Raw genomic sequence first — 15588 nt, forward strand, 5'->3', positions numbered from 1 at the left:
ATCTTGCGACATTTTGGGGAAACACATTTGTTAGCATTTTTTGCTGAGAATTAGCTAAAAAAGGTCATTCTCATGTATTCGATCTCTCCCTTAGATATGAAGCCACAGCCAGCAACCACTTAGCTTAGCTTAGCACAAATACTGGACGCAAAGGGAAACAGCTAGCTTGGCTCTGTCTGAAGATAAGACAAGTTCAAACTTGCAACTACTTGCAGTGCGCCAGTCTGCAACATTCTTAAGACCTGCTGGTTTACACCGTTGAACTAGACGAGACGGTGTATCATCTGCAGGCAACAACTGTACTTCTATTCTAACTTCCAACTTTTCGGGCTTATTTGGTCGCTTAATATAATGTGTAGCTTCTTGATATATACATGAAGATAGTTTCAGTGAAATATTTTTTACAGTTGCATTTCTTCTGGTGATGAAATGGCAAAAACATACTATCCCATAAGTTAATAATGTGAAATCAGCCATTCAGTCTGTCTGTTAATTATTTTTTGCCTCTTTTTGCTGCTTACGTATTATATTGCTTTGTGTTTTTGTACTATTTACTTATATTGCTCTTTGTTTTGTACATTTTACTGACTACACCGATCTGTGTATTTCTTTTTACTAATACGTACTTATATATTGGTTTGTGTGTTTTTTCCACTAATGTTTGCACTCTATCCCTCTGCTGCTGTAATGTTGCAAATTTCCCTGCTGTGGGATGAATACAGGATTATCGTATCGTATCTAATCTTACCGCATCATATCGCATCATATCGTATTGTATCGTATCGTATCGTATCGTATCTTAATGTATCTTAAAACAACCTGAGCAACGGAGCATATTAATAATAAATATGCCACAATAATTTAAATAACCAGCGCCAATTAACCAGTCATTTACTATGTGTGTGTGACATGTGCACATACAGCAAGCAGCAGCAGCTTGCCATCCGATAGGACTTTGCTACAATCTAAAATCAGCCACTGGCGACTTGACAAGTTGAGTCGCAGCTGACACCATCAGCTTGAGCCGAGCTGAGATGGGGCAGTTCACACCACGGCAACTTCTCTCTGTAAAATTCAGAAATGATTTCACCTCTTTGCAAATCTTTGGTCTGAAATGGGCTTTAAATCTTGTTTGTTTGATCTCTGCAGGTTGCCTGGCAACCTCATGATGACAATAAGGAAATTACTACGCCTGACCAAGGAATAGTCTGACACGTATTCCCCTGTAAAAACCACAACTGTTCACTTTAAAACTTTGCTTTTTTTTACGGATTGTGCAACATATATGGTGTTATTCAGCTTTAGCTTTAGAGCACAGATTGTGTTGCCTTTCAGACTAGCTGTTTCTGCATGTTTCTAATCTTTGTTCTAGCCGAGCTAACCAGCTGCTGGCTGTGGCTTCATATTTAGCGTACATGAAAGTGGTATCAATAATTCCATCTAACTCTTGGTAAGAAAGCAAATAAGTTTATTTCTCCAAATGTTGAAGTGTTCCATGAATACAAGTAGCATGAAGCCAAGCAGATACCATCGTTTTGGTATTATTTGTCCAGATTTTGAGATATCTGTCTCTGAGGTTTCTGCTTCTGCCCCAATACAATGCAGCTGAATAAAAAAAAATATCAACAGTGTGCAGAGCATTGAAAATACATTTAACTGATACATCAAAAGCATCTCTCTCTACAAACAAAGACCCCATTATTTTTATATGGACAATTTATTCAGTACAAAGTAGATTCAACAAAGACTGTTCACAGTAACTTGGGTGTAATTTGGGTGAACAGACCCTTTAAGTTTCACCCTATCCCCTCAAACTGTGCTTTAGCTCCTCTGTCTCCACCCCACAACCTTCTCTCAGTTTATTTTACCAACACCCCCAAAGCTCACTCCTCAGGGGAGGGTCTTCAATCTTTGTGGAGCTGAACTTCCTGGTTGGCTTTTTCACATTTTTTCCAGGTCGGGAAACGGTCCCGCCGTCTTTCGCAGAATTGAACTCTGAATGTTCCTGCTATAATTGTCCTAAACACTCCAATATGCGCCTGCGTATGTCCCCTCCTCATGTTTGGTTTGTGAAAGTTAACATGTTCAGGGGTTATCTGTGTGTCTTGAGTGCATTAACAATGATGTCCCCTTACTCTCTGAGCTCAGTCGCTCCTACTTGTTCCACGGTGCATGTTTTCATGCAGGCCTAATTGATCCCAGATGAGTAGTGAGTGAACTTAGTACAACTCCAGCAGAACCCACTGAAATTGGGTTTTTACTGGCACTGAAGCTCCGCTCTGTCAAGGGAACCACAGCTCAGGCTAAACACACTCCCAGCTCCAGATGGTTATGTAGTGAGACCCAGAGTGCTCTATGCACTTAACATGTGTGCTTCTCTCTGTCCTCCATCACTGACCCACAGAAACGTCCTCTATGTGGCTCTTTTGTTTTGATGCAGTTTAACCTTCGAGGTTTGGCGGGGATTCAGTGACCTCTGTCTTCTCCTCTGCAGCCTGTTGTGTTGATTGACGCAACCAAAAGCAATATGAGGTCACTCTCTGGACTCTGGAGGATTTAAGTCCCATTCATTTTCTTTAAAGACACAAAGAAACTGACTGGAAGAGCACATAACCTGTGCATTTTACCTCACTCCCTGTGAGAATGGCCTTTTATTCTCAAGGACCAGCTGGTTTTAAATATGAAAACGATTTTCCTGCCACAGCCTTACATCATCTGGTATGACCTACAGCTTATTGTGGCTAATGTTAGCCAGCATTAGCAAATTTAAGTTGCTGTATACCTGACATTACGAGGTCAGTTTCTGACTTTTTGACTCTCCTATACTTGTGCTACTGTTATGCTGTGCTTTAGCATGCCACAGTCAAGTGTTCAGATCCTTTACACAAGTAAAAGTACAAGTGCATCATTGTAAAAACTCAGTTACAAGTAAAAGTCTGTTACAAACTATGTAAGTACAATCAGAAAAAATGTACTTTAAAGGGATAGTGCACCCAAAAATCAAAATTCAGCCTTTATCTACTCACCCATTTGCCGATGGAGGCTCAGGTGAAGTTTTAGAGTCCTCACAACACTTGCGGAGATCCCAGGGGAGAGGGGGTAGCAACAAAACTCCACCTAATGGAGGCTTATGGCGCCCCAGATTAAAACGTCCAAAAACCATGATTGAAACCACAAAATATCTCCATAGTGCTCGTCCGTAATGATCCAAGTGTCCTGAAGCCCCGACATAAAAATTTGTTTGGAAAAACATCATTTGAACTCTGTTTTAAGCCTCATTGTAGCCTTCAGCTCTAACTGCTTCTCTGAGCACCACGCTCACGTGTGCGCGCTTACGCGCGAGACCAGCGAAAGCACGTGCACACAGCTCCACAGCTGAGTGAAATGACTCCTTTGATTAATTCGGTCCGATAACATTTCAAAAGTCTGGAAGAGTCTGTGAGGTCACCTTGTTAAGTCCTGACGTCTCCTCTAGGCTTGCTGCAGTTCTATAAGCTTCTGTGACTCAGAGCAATCTCTCACTGAACATTTTTTTCACAACAAATAAAACATGTCTGTAGATTTGACTAGCTGAATTACAGTTGAATGAATTTGTTAGCATGATGCTTTTTGGATGCTTCCAGCCCTGAGCGGTGCCTGCAGGCCACCTTTCAGGTTGCAGGTACAACCACCACCACCACCAGCCTCTTTGTAGCCTGAAAGGTATAATCCAGGGCAAACAAAGTCCAGGCCTCTCAGTTGCTGCTGCTCACAAAACTTACTGTAATTGCTGTGAGCACAGGCAATAATTAAGAGACCTAGATGAACATTTAGGACAGGATGAATGAGTGAGACTGATGAAAACTTAACTTCACCTAGCATTTTGATGTCAGACATATCATTTACTTTATTGACATTTTGAGATCTGTTTCCAGTGAGGTATTATTGAGTTTATATAGTGATTTTGTTGTTGTAAACTGTTTTAATGATATATTATTTATTAGGTAGCAATTATTAGGTAATAAAAAGAACCAATAAGAGTATCAATAAAGTGCTAACAATATCATGCCTACATAACAGCATGTTGATGAGCTGCTTGCCTTAAAGACTTAAGTGAGTGAATGAGCCTTAAACTATTAAAGTGGGAGAAGGCAATAATGGGATTTTAGAAAGCGCCTGCCCCCCCCCCCCCCCCATCCACAGTGGAAATTAAATCCTGCCCTTTCTTTAATGGCAATTAGCTGTTGAGAACATGTTGTACAGTTACTTTCTCTCACTCTTTCCACTTGTTCTGGAGGTTTTAACAAGTGACCAAGGAGACATTTAGCACAACACTCAGTGAATAAAACACTCAAAATCGTGTTTTTGTAAGGAAAAAATCATTAGTAGGTTTATGTGTAAATGCATTACTACTTCATCTGTAAATTTGACCTTGAGGGTTTATCTTATCTCCTTTGTGAGTTGTACTTTCAGCTGTACATTAAGTTTTGAGGTGCTAGCCTCCTCTGGCTCCTAGAAATGATAAAATTACAAAAGCATGGAGTTTATAGTTCACTCGCTTCATAACTATTTTTTACTGTTTCTGACTTTATATGTATAAGGAAGCTGGATTTTACAAGACAATCCGGACGGTTTAAAGAACCACCCACACAAGAACTGGAAAGAGTTCACACTGGGTACAGAACAGCTCATTTTTACAACACTTGGACCCGAGATGGTTTTCTGCCAAAACCAATGCTTTCCTCTGCAGCCCTGTTGCAACTTCAGCTTCTTTGCATGTGTGTTTTATGGTTAATTTTGCCACAGTGTGATGCAATGAGCCTCCCTGAAGGCCAGTACACGAACAGAACATGTGGAAAAGGCCCAGAAATGTCTGTATGTGGGAGCGTGCTTGTGTTAGTTTCAGTTTCCAGGCTAGTGTACGTGTGAGTGTCGGTGAAAGAAACAATGTGGCCATAGGTGTAGTGTATGGTCCGGTCTGTGGATGTGGACGTGAAGTCAAAGTGTCTTTTGTGCTCTGCAAAGCTGAACTGTATGTTCTGTGTCTGGAAATGTGTCCCATTTAGTTTGATGTGTGGAACATTTCCTTTCCAACAGACCATTTTCTCTCATAACTAAAAAATAATGTGGTAATCCGAGGATATTTTTAAAGGTTCATATGGTCTAAAATATGTTTATTTGTTCCAGGAGTCAACTCTAGGTGTGTTTTTAGGACGTCAAAGAAGGTGAAGAAAGGAAACAGAAAACAACTTTGACCATTTTGGTCAAACATTCATTTTCCAATTTTAAGTTTTCCAAACATCTCAGTTTCTATTACTCTGGAGGCAATTCTCCATAACAGTAAAAAATATTTTTTAATTTGCAGCCTGGAGACTAAAGAATCATTTCCTTTAGTTTTTGAAGTCTTGGATCTAAAGGGTTTGTTTGACATTTTGTAAATTACTTTTTGTTATTTGAGATCAATACCACTCTCATATCTGTGGGGTAAATATAAAGCTAAAGAAAGCCAGAAGACATTTATGTTAGGGGTAAACAGCTAGCCTGGCTCTCTCCAAAGGTGACAAAATGCAGCTGCCCATTGTTCTGACAGCTCATAATTCCAAAGCCCCAATAGTCCAGAAAATGTACTATGCCCATTTTTGTGATAGCCCAGTATCCCAAAAACAAACACACATTCTTCCAAAGGGCCACTTCCCTGAAGCATATGGCTAAATTTTGACCTTCATACTCTGGTGAAGGCATGACTTGCCCAGCTCTGCCTCTGATTGGCTAGTTTTCATTGCCTTTGTTGGTTAGGATTGGTTAGGTTTAGGCACGAGGAGTGATATTGGTTAGAGTTATGCTGTGTTCATAAAACAAGCGAGACAGAAGTAGCTATAGGTAAATTATCGTCGAGTCGCTGTTTAAGTGTTGCTCAAAGTTCTTGTTAACATAGTTACGTCATGATGGGCTTGTGTGTCCTCTTGCAACAATGCAATATCACAATATCACTAAAACTATTTATGCTTTTGATCAACATCTAAGCTGCATTTTAACATCTCGTTTCGCCACCCTATTGCACCACCATGTGCACCAGAAAACTATGCAGAAAACTAGCATACTGTCAGCTAACTAAGCTAAACAACACAGTACCAAAGCTAGAAACAAGATCATATGATTGGTTGAGGCTTTATCGCATCATGAAAGAGCTGAATCAAGTTGAGGCCCGATCAGCTTTGATATGTACTGTCAGGCCTGTCCACAGCATCAAGTGCCGGGCATCAGTTCATAGCTTCATGTCACGTCTCCCATTGAAAATGACTTGTAGCCTGTTACTTTGTCGTTTGGTAGTGTGCACGCAGTATTAGGGAAAGAATATCAGGGAAAACCATTTAGAGTTATTATTATCAGCCATGTCCTCCGTCTGGAAGAGTGTGCAGCCTATTTTTGGAGAAACAGCTCTTCGGAGCAATGCACATTTGTTTTTTGGACACCAGGCTGTCAGACACTTGATCTTTTGGTCAACTGGGATATTTTGCCGACTACTGGGGCTTGTTGGAACAATGGCATGGCACCCACCAATGCCTACCAGCACTGTAAAACCACAACATGTGTTTTTTTTAAACTTTGGATTAAACCAGACAGAGTCAGGCTAGCTGTTTTTCCCAGTTTCCAGTATTTATGCTTAGGCAAGCTAGCCAGATGCTGGTGTTAGCTCTTAACAGACAGACACGAGAGTGGTATCAACCTTCTGATCTAACTCTCTGCAAGAAAACAAATAAGCCAAATCATTCTCACTCCCAATTTGTCAAATACCAACACTTGGTCAGTGGCCCAACATGTCAAAATGTGATGCTAACTTGATTAACTTTTGGTTTCACATGGGAGACAAACAGCGGACTCCTGGGTGAAAGTCCAGAATTTGTTTGATCCATCAACCTCCCCTCCCATTCTATTGGGACTTTCTTGCTCCTTTATGCTATGGCAATTGCATGGACCTTAAAAAAAATGCCACTTAAGGGTGCCACGTTGTGTCAGTATCTGATACCAAGGGCTACTGACCAAGCTTCATCATTTGACAAGTGAGACTGGGTTGAATAAGCATAGTCCCCTAAAATGTCAAAGTTTTGCTTTAAATTTAATATACAGGGGATATAAACCAGTCACTAACTGTTACACCGTGAAATTAAAGCCATTCGTGAGGCCATGAATAAAAGGCTTTACCTGTGTCTTTATTTGGAGGGACGGATGGATTTGAACTGGCTCATCTTGTCTCTCAGTTGATTTAAAAGCCTTGTGACCAAACTGTTGTTTTAACTGTGGGGAATAAACAGCTGGGGTGCAGCTTCCCAGCAGAGTAGCCCGTACAGCTCCCAGTTAGAGGATGTGTCCCCCTGGTGAGGCTGGTGGTAGAAGTGGGCTGATTCCCTGGAATCCCAGACACATTCCAGAGGAAATGAACGCTGGTGTCGCCTGTGGGGGCGTGAAGAGCCTCCCCTGCCACAGCGTCTGTCTCCTCTGGGCTGTCTTTGATCCGCCTGTTTACTGAAGACCCCCCCTTAGGTCACTTCCTGTCCCCTAGGGCCCTCGCCAGTGTCTCCCCGAGCACCTCCATTCTTGGCATCTGTAACTGACCACCCACTCCATCCATGCTGAATCACTGTTTCTTCCGTTCTGTCTCTTTCGCAGTGTCTTAATTTCGTTGTCTCTCACCCAAACTTTAATAGCACTCCAACTCCAAATCTCACTTTTTCTATATTTCCCTACCTGCTGTCACACTCTAAATCTGGCCTAACCTGAGAGATTACATTAATCGAGTCCAGCATTATTACATGCCCACAAGACACGTAGACACATCTCTTATAGTATCTGTCAGTGGTTTCCTCTCTGATCCCTTTTATATATGATGTCTGTGGTTGCAGGCAATTCTGGTTAATAAAGGATGGAGTCTGTGATGAGACTATGACACTAACCTTTTTCCTACCTGTCCTTTTTTTCTTTCAGTGGTGCAAAGAGTTGACAGTGTGTCTGAAGGAATTGCAAACTATGGAGGAAAGATAATAGCTGTTGAGACTGATTTGAAAAAGCTAGGTAAGTCTCTGGGTTTACGCTGAAGTGAAAGCTGCAGTGAGAAACTGAGACATTTTTGTAACTTATTTTTCAAATCTCTGTTGTCAGATGATCAAGCCGGGGAGAAGTCGGAGAACACCACCACAGAGATCCAGGCTTTCAAGAACAACATCTGGACTCTCCAGAGGCAGCTGTCTGCGGTGGAGGAACGCATCCACAGCGATCAAGTTAAGCTGAGTCAGCTGCAGAACATTGGCTCAGAAATCCAGAACAGCCAGGGCTCCCTTCAGGGAGTGGTGGATAGCAACACAGCCACCTTGCACTCTGTAAATGGCACCCTGCAGTCTTATGGTGGCATCATTGACGGCCTGCAGGACGACACAGCCCGGCTGCAGAGAGAACTCCAGCAGCAGGTGAAGCTTCAGGACCAGGCGCTGCTCAGTATCAGCAGCCTCAACTTCACCCAGGCCCAGCAGAGAGGCCTCATCGCCGTTCTGCAGCGCTCAGTGGATGACACCAGCCAGGCCATCCAAAAAATGCGCAATGACTTTCAGAGCCTCGAGCAGACGGCCAGGCAGACGCGCTCTGATGCCGAGTGGCTTCGTAAAAAGGTGGAAAACCTGCAGGTCATGGCCAGTAATGCTTCAGCTCTTGCAAAGGCAAACAACGACAGCCTGGAGGAGGTGGGATCACAGCTCGCCTTTATGGCCAGCCAGCTTCAGAACACCAGCAGCATGGCTGATGCTCATGACCAGACCCTGAGGGAGATCTTGGACCGGCAGAGGGACTTCGGTAACTTCACATCTACCAAGTTTGACCGACTGGAGGTGCGGCTGGATGAGTCAGAGCAGAGCATGGATCGCGTTACCGGCAACATAAGCTTCACCACGCAGCTTCTGGGTGCCATCAACCTCAACCTGAACGACTTACGCACTTGTTCCGAGACCATCGGGCGTCACTCAGACTTCTTGGTGAACCTCAACGGCAGCGTGACGGATGTGAGGACAGAGGCAGCCAGTCTTAGGTCCCAGCAGGAAGAGCTGGCAGCACGTGTGGACAAGGAGGTCACCAACCTCTCTTATGTCATGGAGGAGATGAAGCTGGTGGACACCAAGCACTCACAACTAATAACCAACTTCACTATTTTAAAGGGTGAGGGTTGTGTGTGAAATGCGCTCGCTCACTTTCTTGCATAGACTAAGATGATGACTAAGATGATGAAGATCGATAACTCATGACTGTACGCTAATTATGAAGCTAGCAGCTGGTTAGCTTAGCTTAGCATAGAGACTGGAAACAGGGGGAAACAGCTAGCCTGGTTCAGTCTGAAGGTAACAAAATCTACCTACCAGCATTTGTAAAATTTATTGAATGACATGCTCTATTCTGTTAATTAAATCTGCACTAAACCTGAAGTGTAAAAATATGTGCCAGACTAATAACATAAGCTAACAGCTATTGGCTGTAGCTGTTGTATCAATCTCCTCAAATAACTTTTTCTGCAAGAAAGCAAAACAATGTCACTATTCTTTTAAAAAATACTTTAAAGTTTGTTTCACTAGCTCACAGTCGGTCTTATTTTTCAGGTCCTCCTGGTCCCAGAGGGCCAAGAGGGGACAAAGGACCCCAGGGGCCAGCTGGTCAGTCTGGCCAGAAGGGAGAGAAAGGTGAGAAAGGTGGTCCAGGAATACGAGGGCCCAGAGGAGAGCAGGGTATCCCAGGCCCACCTGGTCTGCCAGGGTTAAAAGGCATGCCAGGCGTACCTGGCAGCCCCGGATCCAAGGGCTCCCGAGGGTCAGGAGGCAGGGCTGGACCTCCTGGAACTAAAGGAGAGCCAGGTACTGCCGGGCTGCCTGGAAGAGATGGACAGCCTGGTCCTCAGGGGGCACAGGGCCCACCAGGTATCAGAGGCTCAATGGGGCCAGCTGGGGAGCAGGGGCCAAGGGGACTGCCGGGACCAGTGGGGCCTCCAGGGCCACCAGGACCACCGGGACAACCAGGGCACCCAGTCCAGGGTCCATCAATGTCTTTGGGGCCTGTATCTCTGCAGGATGAGGCAGTAGCTCCTACACTATGGGCCCCAGGTACGACTTTAAGTCTTCTGTCACTAGGGGTGGAGGGGAAAATAAATACAGCATAGTATCACAATATTTATGTGTGGCAATATCTTAGTATTGGTATCAATACTTTTATTCTATCAATAACTAATATTACAAATTCAAACCAAACTTTAGGTAGCCTACTAGAATAATTGAATCAATTGCTTTTTCAGTCCACTCGATAAATTTTGCTGCTACAAAAAAATGGCTTAAGTGAGATGAACAGACTGAGAACTTTATCTTATTAGATAAAACAGATGTTGACAAAGTCTTCCTTTGGGGACATAATTTACAGTAGTAATAAATCCCAATAAATCCCAATATATTTTATCACAATAATCCATTTGGTCCGACAACATTTGGAAAGTCTAGAAGAATCACTTTATCGTCATTCAACTCAGCAGAGTGCTAAACCGGAAGTAGCTGGCTTGGGTGGCAAAAGTCTCTAGTGTGCCTGCTCTACGGGCGGCCTCTACACAGTGTGGAAGCAGTGCTGATCATCCAGGTGATTTTATACGTGGCAGTTGAACTTTTTTTTGGCTTCACGCACCTCTGAGCAACTTTCATAGGAATGAACTGAGCCCTGCCTCCAATGCTGTATCCACTTCATTTTATTTATTTTAACAAATCTGTACAAATAGGACAGTTATCAATCTTCTCATCGATTTCTTGACAAGAAAGCAAATAAGTGAAATCCCCAAAATGCCAGTCTTGCCTAATGAATATTTTCGAGGTATGGGCTAGGTATCTGTACTCGATTCATTAAGGTATCGACTAAAACAACCCAGTATCAAGTCCCATCGAAATGTCAGTCAAACAATACTTGCATTCAGTCCCTTTTGCTCCAGGGGTCTGATCCCAGACCGTCCTGATTCCCTGCTGGATTAGCAAGCTTTCTGTTGCTGCCATCTAGGGAGCAACTCTCCTTCCATCGAACAGTCAGTTCAGCGCCTGCCTGGTTAGCACAAGCTAACACAGCAGCAGCAGCAGCTAACATCCCACATGGAGCTGTTAAACAGTCAAATCAAACTCACACTAACACTTAAACGCCTCGACTCTGTCAATAAACCCGTTAATAACCATTTAATAACATGTAGCTCTGTCATTGTGTGTGTAAAGCCGAGCAGACTCACAACTTTTCCCCAGCACAGAGCTCACACTTCAGCAGCAGCTACACTCCATACAATCTGTGGTGTGCTGAAGTTGAGTGCAGCATTTACAAGTCTGGCTATACTACATGCCACTCATAATGGGTATCAGATGAAGTACTTTACTGTGTCACTTTAAGGGTACAGGTACTGCAGTTTCATAAACGATACCCAGCCCTTATCATTATTGATAATAAAAGTTTCTGTCTCCGTGTTTTACAGGATGTCCCTCTGAGTGGGTATACTACAAAGACAAGTGCTACTTTTTCTCCAAAGACCTGCACAGTTTTGATGACGCGAAGGCAACCTGTGAATCAGAGTCTGCTTCATTGTTGATCATCAACGATTTGGAGGAGCAGGTGACTGATTACGATTGTATTTTCATCGTAAAGTTATTATGTGTTGGAAGAGAAGGTTGTAACTGCTCTGTGATGTGTCCTCATGTCAACTCAGAAATGGCTGAAGACACAGACACATGGAAAGGGTTACTTCTGGATGGGTCTGACCGACAGGGCTGAGGAGAACGTTTGGCGCTGGCTGGACGGGACTGAACCTGCTTTCACGTCAGTATTGAATCAGAAAATACCTCCATCAGAGGGAACATCTTATCCTGTATGAAAGTATGTGCTGCTCCTAGGACGGATACTCTGTTTCAGAGTGATGGAACACTGCTCTGCCATAATAATAATAATAATAATAATAATAATAATTACAAGCGCTAGGCTTTCCGTTACATGAAACAACACCAAATAAACGTGCAAAGTCCTAAGAAAATCTCAACTTTCTGATATTTTCTGACAGCGATGAAATGTATACAAAGCTCCACTCCTGTACTGCTGCTGCCCGCTCAAACAAAGCAAATAGTTTCACATTCATTAAACCTGTATTTATTTAGGCTGGTCCAGTCAGAGCAGTTGCTTTTGCAACAAAAGCAAAAATCCAATATTTGGACAACCATTAAAGCTTACAAAACTGCAAATAAAGGATAAGACACAATTATGAAATTCATCAATATGGGAAAAACCCTGGTCAACCTCAAAGACCTACACTTGTGGTCCTGAGAGAAAAAAAATCTGCCAAAGAAATCAGATGATCCCGCTTCAATTCCTGCTGCAGTTTGATTCTCTTTTACTTTTTTGCTACACTCATAGAAGAAGTGCTAAATCTAATGTGTGATTGCCCCCTGTTGTTTGCCTGCAGGAAGTGGAAGCCTGGTCAGCCTGACAACTGGGGCCATGGGCATGAAATCGGAGAAGACTGTGCGGGGCTCATCCATGGAGGACTGTGGAACGATTTCTTCTGTGAAGATCTCATAAGTTACATCTGTGAGAAGGAAACGGAGACCTGTACGTCTGTTTTCATCTTCTTTTCCAAATGTCAGTTTATCTTAATTTCCTCAGACGTGCCCTAATGTCATGCTGTATGTTTTTCAGCAGTGGGATCGCCTGGATCGTAGCGATGTCTTGAAAGGGAGCTTGCAGTGAGCAGCTAGACTTCCCCCATGTGGCACTGGTCCACCGACACGGCACATGGAGAGTCCGTACGGAGAGAGCAAAGGGACAGTTTTTTGAAATGAGCCCAGGGCTGCAGCAGCGAACGCCTCTCCAATGCTGAAGAGATGCCTTTCTCCTCCAAAGTGAACCACCTTTACCAGCAAGTGCAATACAGCAGGGCAATCACAGAAGGAGGACTTTTATTTTTTAAAGTACCAAATCACCAATCGATTTATATATATAAATATTTTTGTGGTTATTTGAAATACATTTTATAAGAACTGTATTCCACGTGCAACTGAATATCTGAATGTATATTTCATTATGCAAGTTTTGTAGGAAATGATGAATTCTATGAAGCCAAGTGGACTTACCGTAGTGCTTTTCATAACATGTAACTGTCTTAAAATGAAAAGGTGCAAAATGATGCGCAAAAAACATGAAGTGTCGCTGATATGCTATCTTTGAGGAACCCGTTATCTTAGCCTCATGAATGTCTATATAGCATTTTCATTTATACGAGTAGAACCAAATGAAGTATTTACACATAAATACAGAAAAATGTCACAATCAGCTCAAGCTCAGTTTACAGTTTAATACTCTATGTATGATACAGTATTTTGTGATTACGAGATTTATTTTCACTATTACAGACGTACTTGTGTTTATGAATATGAATCTGTGGATCCTACCTACAAATATAAAATGTGCCATTTTCTGCACTCAGGTACTTTTTACTGTTTAGAAAAACACTTGAGTTTAAACGCTACGAAAGATGAAGGAAACACTCAAAAATAAATATGTAAAAAAAACAACGAGATGTTTGTTTTTTCTGTGCTTTTATGCAGATAAGTAGATATGGTGTCAGATGGCTTATATGCAGAGGTGTGGACTCGAGTTACATGACTCGGACTTGAGTCAGACTGGAGTCACAAATTTGATGACTTTAGACTCGCCTTGACAAAATCAAAAAAGACTTGTGCCTCAACTTGGATTTTAACACCGGAGACTAATGACTTCACTTGGACTTGAACCTTTTGATTTGATATCTTCCCCCAAGCCCAAAGATTAAAATATATGTTATTTAAGAAGTGTTAATTTCCCTCCATTACCTAAATCGACCCAGCCAGCCACCAACATCGCTGGATGTTGGTTGAATTTGAAATGCCAATGTCAGTTCGATGGTGGCACAGCGGTGCAGTGGTTAGCATTGTTGTCTTACAGCAAGAGGTTTCCTGGTTTGAACCCAGAGTTGGGGGTTCAAATCTCAGGGTGGAGGAGCCCTTCTGTGCGGAGTTGCATGTTCTCCCTGTGTCAGTGTGGGTTTTCTCCGCATACTCCAGCTTCCTCCCACAGTCCAAAGACATGCAGGTTAATCTGTGACTCCGAATTGTCTGTAGGTGTGAATGTGAGTGTGAATGGTTGTCTGTCTCTATGTGTCAGCCCTGTGATAGTCTGGCGACCTGTCCAGGGTGTACCCCACCTCTCACCCAATGTCAGCTGGGATAGGCTCAAGCCCCCCATGACCCCCAACAGGATAAGTGGTTATGGAAAATGAATGAATCAATCAATCTCAATTTGATGTAGGAAAGTGAGAACAGATGTTGATATTAAAGTTGTGTTCTCAAGTAACCAAAATCAAACGTCCTCCAAACGTCTCAGGACACCGGATGTTGACGGAGAATAATGACATTTAGTCATAAGGTACAGACAACAAAACCTAATGTCTGCAAACGTCATAATGTTAACAAGTGATTTTCATTCCAACCAAAACTTAACCTCTGTGTGATGTAAGTCCAACATCTTTTTGACTTCACGCTGATATCTGGTGTCAGCTGGTGTTAACACTATTCATTAACAGAAAGTTGACACTTAATTCCCCAGATGATCCACTTTGTTTGGACCAGTCCAACAGCATCCAATCAGGTTGCAGGAGAGAACCTTGAAGATCTGACGATACACTACTGAGCGCCAGCTGGAAAATCTAAAGGCTACCGAAGACATTTTCGCTCATGTGCGAAACAAAAAATTGCGAAATGATAAACGTGCGGGTCTGAAATTACAGACGGAAATGTGGCAATTTCCAACATCATTTGACATTTGAAGTTTCACGAAGAACAGTAGGTCGAGGATAATATTACCATAGTTAAGGAGCTAACATTAGATTAACAGCTAAGTAACTTTATAACAAACTTGTTTTCAAAAAGCATTAATGATTGAACTGGCATCACATTATTTAAGAGCAAATTATGACTTGTTTAGGACTTGAAACTCACACTGTACGACTTGAGACTTGAGTTGGAACTTGCTTGTCTTGATTCAGGACTTGAGTACAGAGACTTGAGACTTATTTGTGACTTACGAAACAATGACCTGGTCCCACCGCTGCTTATCTGTCAACATAAGTGTGAAGGTCATCACAAAACTCTCCACAGCATTGTAGAATTTAGTTTATTGATTTTGCACAAAAAAGGTATTTTCACATTTCTATTGTTTTGTTCTTGACAAATAACTTTGTCCAGTGATTTTTGTGACATTGACTTTTATAGTCTCTCTCCTCTCTGACCCAGATTATAAGCAAAAATCTTAATTTTCTTAGATAACCATGGGCTATGCAACATTTCCTCTCAATCATTTCACATCCTGTTTTCCTACTGTAGGTCAATCACAGTCACTCCTTCAGCTGCACAGAAGATTGAAATGATCTTACAATAGCACCTTTAGTAGGAGGGAATCTAACTACCTGTGTATCAACACGGACATGAGACTCTTTATGTTAAAAAACAAACACAACAGCGACTGAAGACTGCGAGTGCTCAC

At 42.4% G+C, this 15588-nt stretch overlaps 1 pseudogene; it reads left to right on the top strand.

Moving 5' to 3' along the window:
- Window positions 1-13583, top strand: part of LOC126398053 (collectin-12-like) — a 50037-nt pseudogene extending 36454 nt beyond the window's left edge.
- The last annotated feature ends 2005 nt before the right edge of the window (window positions 13584-15588 follow it).

The sequence above is a fragment of the Epinephelus moara genome, chromosome 11 (genome assembly GCF_006386435.1).
Source record: "Epinephelus moara isolate mb chromosome 11, YSFRI_EMoa_1.0, whole genome shotgun sequence".
NCBI classification, from domain to species: Eukaryota; Metazoa; Chordata; class Actinopteri; order Perciformes; family Serranidae; genus Epinephelus; species Epinephelus moara.